Source organism: Ctenocephalides felis, unplaced genomic scaffold, assembly GCF_003426905.1.
Source record: "Ctenocephalides felis isolate EL2017-DRISC unplaced genomic scaffold, ASM342690v1 CF-g0.4_SCAFFOLD_03572, whole genome shotgun sequence".
NCBI classification, from domain to species: domain Eukaryota; kingdom Metazoa; phylum Arthropoda; class Insecta; order Siphonaptera; family Pulicidae; genus Ctenocephalides; species Ctenocephalides felis.
Window position 1 is genome coordinate 27,252,231 of NW_020539726.1, and position 4,739 is coordinate 27,256,969.

The window sequence follows — 4,739 nt, forward strand, 5'->3', positions numbered from 1 at the left end:
ATCTTAATTACTACATTATAGTAATTAGAACTATTTAAATAATAATCGTTATTTCAGGTTATTTCTTTCCTTGTATGAAACTTTTTTATGTCTGAATATCGATGAGCTTTTTAAGCAAATTTTTATTTTGTAAAAGCGCTTCACATTTCTACTTTTGCTACAATTATAATTATTTAATTATAAAATAGGCACTGAATTTTTATATTAACTTTATTTATTACAATAAAAAACATGCAGTCAAATAGGCATTACTAATATAATTTTCGAATATCCCTACATTTCTAATACTTATTTCAGCTATTACTAAATTGTGGAAACTTAATCCTGATGTAACATGTAAGCAATCCAATAAAGAAAAGAACTTAAATCTCTCGTAAACCACTCATTTTAAAATCAGTAAAGCAATTTGACTTGAAAATTGTAAAATTTTGCCACAGCTTATCATTTGGCACTTCTTCTTTTATCAGTTAATTCAAAGTTAACAAATATCTAAATTGACTCATATACACAAATTATTATATATAAAGCGCCAAAAAATCTAATAAAACTGTATTCTGCGTGTACTCTGCAGATGAAATATATTCAAAATCACTTTGTATGCAAATGCCATCGTTTTTTAGTGACACAGTTATGTCGCCATAAATTTGGACACTTTTGGGAAATAATAGCATCACGTCATCAATGCCTCACCTCGGATATAGAAGTCGAGCTAATAATAAATTTTTCAAGCTTGGTAATAAAATTTTTGTTGGTATATTTAGACACTGTTTTTCAATAATTGGAAATAATAAAGCAAATTAAACATTCGTGCCGTGGACTAATCGTAAGTTTATTAATTAGAAATTATTTCTATATTATTCGTAGTTTCTATAAATCTTTGAAGTTATTAAAATGGAACATATTTTTTAGGCAAGACAAATATTATATCTATTCAAAGAATGAGATTATATCGTCAGCAAAAAAGTAAAAAAATACAAGTAGTCAATGAATGTATGTTAATTTTAATTACATGAAGTTCTTCAAACACAATTACATAATCCACTGTGTGAACGAAGATTACAGAAATTATTTATCAGCAATTACTTCATTTTTCTAATGAAGGTTCATTTCTAAATGCTAATTACAATGACAAACCGATCATGTCATATTTGAAGTATGACTTTAATTACATAATTGTTTTTGAATACTATACCTGGTAGTAAATTTTATAATATTTTTAACATAGTGTAGCATTGACGAGAGGGGCTATCACTGATGATCTACATTTCGAGGTATATTACCAGGTTGTACGAAACGGTCCATTACCTTGAATAAGTTTTATATTCGATCTACGTCTATAACGTCAATTTCATGCAAATAGGTTTATTTCTGAGACTAAATTAAGATAATGCGTCCGAACCGATAACATTCCTAATTCGATATGTTCTTAGACGTGTGGGGTCACCAATCGCGATCACGTTTAACGTAAACTGACTTAATATTACACCGAAACGAATTGAACGTGTCTAATTTATGACCGAATTAACAAGAAGGTTGTAATTTTTGAATTATTTGTAAATTCAAAGATTATATTATTCAATACTTGGTAAGATTTGACTAGGGCTTTTTGCGCCTAACCCGAGATCCTTAAGGGTAGGGGATGTGCATTTAAATACCTGTATTTATATAGTGGGAGAGCTTTGCAGAAAAAAACGAGTAAAAGCATGTAATTAGATTAATACGTCACGTCACAGTCCGATAAATAATTTATTAATTAATGTGATTTCCATCGTAAAAAGGTCCTTCGAGCCGGATTTAAAAACAATACTATTTATATTTAAATGTTTCAAAGAACTTCTTTTACATTAATCTAACTCAGATTTACACATATCTTTTACTTCGGAAACTTATGACCAATTTAATGTATTATTCAAAATCACAAGCCCAGATACGTTTCTAAATTAAATTTATTATTTTGAAGCCTTGATTTGATTATTTTTATTACACACATATATAGCATTTTTACTGTAGTTTTTTTTGGCTTGATACTAAAGAAAGATATGGGTCTCATTAGGCACCAAAACATCTGTAGGCACATGTAGAGTTTTATGACAAAAAAATAGCCTTGTAAGGTCTGTATCATCTCATTTGTTCGAAGAAACAATAAATTATCTATAATAGAAGATCTCCGATAGCGGTGACTTGGTTTTAATAGTTGGATATATATATATATATATATATATATATATATAAGGTTGTAAACTTATTTTGTTAAAGCCAGACAAAGCGTCGTCTATATTTTTTTATCTGTTGCAAGTTGCATCTAAGATTTATGTTTGTTATAAAAAAAGAAATGTTTAATGTTTCCACCTATATTGGTTTATTTACGGTCTTAACAAATTTAAACATTGCAATTGCTCTATAAACTTTAAATATTACTAATTCAAGATGCACATCAGTATTGTGATCAATAAACAAAAATTTAAAATATCACTCGATTGGCTAGGCATGTCTTAACATAATTCAAAAAATGAATGTTGGATTTCGCAATTAAATAAATATTGTATTAATAAAAAGAGTGGCAATGATATATAAAAACCTTAAATACTAAATATGCCAATTCAATTTTAATGCAGTCAGTTTCAGATTAGGTTGGCATATTAGCTAGGATAATTTATATGATGCATGCGTTGCAATGGGTAACGGATGGTAAACTATCCGTTTGATTTGTGTTAGCTGCCTCTTTTACTTATAAACCATTTCTACATTCACAATCAGTTATTTTTACACTGAATATTTATTACGGCTAAAAGTTTGCCAGGCCAGCTAGTAGCAATATAATAATCCAAGAAAGTATTAACAACATAATTATGCACATACAAAATTTAACTTAAAAAAAAAAGTGCGCGTAAGGGTCACACGCGTTTGATGTAAAACTTATTTGCTACTGTACAAAGTGTTGAAAATATGTATAGTATTTAAATACAATAATGTAATTAGAGTCATACTTCAAATATGACATGATCGGTTTGTCATTGTAATTAGCATTTAAAAATGAACCCTCATTAGAGAAATGAAGTAATTGCTGATTAATACATTCTTCAATATTGTTCACACAGTGGATTATGTTAAACAACCGCCAGACAAATATTGTTTTATAATTTAACTCATCATGTAATTGTGTTTGAAGAACTTCACATAATTAAAATTAACATACGTTCATTGACTGCTTGTATTTTTTTCACTTTTTCGCTGGCGATACAATCTCATTCTTTGAATAGTTGTAATATCTGTCTTGCCTATAAAAATATTTTCCATTTTAATAACTTTATATAAATCATTTATAGAAACTACGAGTTTACGGAACAAATGTTTGATTTGATTTATTATTTTCAAGAAACAGGGTAAAATATTCTTCTGATTTAGACATTTTTTCAAGATTAGTACTACCATGTTACTTTAAAATGTTCACTTATCTATGCCGATTTCTTTGTTGGTATTCTATTCACATACACGACGACTAATCACAATCGACCCGTATAGAAATGATATCATCGAGAGCGAATCACGAATCATTGGCACTCGACTCTCATCTTATCGACTCTTATCTGCCGTGACGCACTTCCGTTGCATTTGTACGGATTTACATCCTAGTCGAGCCTAAAGAAGTTTTACTTCAAAAATGTTGAACAGTCAGGCGTCGTATTAATTTTAATAAGGGCATTTCATTCCAAAATTTTCCACTAATAAAAATAATTCACACCGAATATTTGTGACACTTTCGTAAGGCCATAATGTGCGTGATTTAATTCGTAGAATTGTAACATAGAAAATAGTGTTCCCAAACATCTAGAAATATTTGATTCATTTAATAGCCCGCGGTCTCCGAATAAATAATTCATAACGAATTCACATACCATCTCGAACCAGTTAATACCAAATTGTGTTTATATCTCAGATTCAACACGTGTTGACGTGTGTCGGTAGATTTTTTTTAGAATGTAGGTGATATGTTCACTAGTAACAATAAATTAGATTAGAAGTTGATGTAAGATGTAAGGTTATCCCGTATAATCTATTTACCGTTTTGAGTTTCAAGAATACGTAGAAAATTGTGATTTTTGATAATTTTTTGACTCGATGTATGATTTTATGTTAATATCCAATACTTTTGTTTGTGTTTAGATGTTATTGTTAGAAATTTTCCGTGCAATCTTTTTTGCTATTTTAATTCTGAGAATTTATATAAATTGTGATTTTTGACAAAATATTTGGCTCACATTATAATTTATGTCAATATCCAAATACTTATTTCTGCTTTAGGGGATTGGTTTAGGTAATACAAATATGACATATGTGACATCAAATGTCACAAAAATTTTATATTTTTAATACTTATTTTATAACCTACTGGTGCACCTTAAGGCAAATTGCTGGAACTTCCCGTACCAACATTAAATACTCGATGAAAATAAATCAGTAATCAATAAAAATTGATCAATGATTAGTAACAATGTTTTTGAATATTTTCAAAGAGATAATTATAATTAACTTCCCGTAGGGTAAGTTATAGTAATCGCAAAAAAATCGAAAATGAAAATTTTTATATATCTTTACGTTTCAGAGGTTTCTGAACATTTTGGCATACCTTAGAGAAAATGGATGTATGTGTGTGTGTGTGTGTGTGTGTGTGTGTGTATGTATGGTGCGGATACAAATTTTCGTCGACGATTTCGGGAACACGGATCAACCGATTTGAA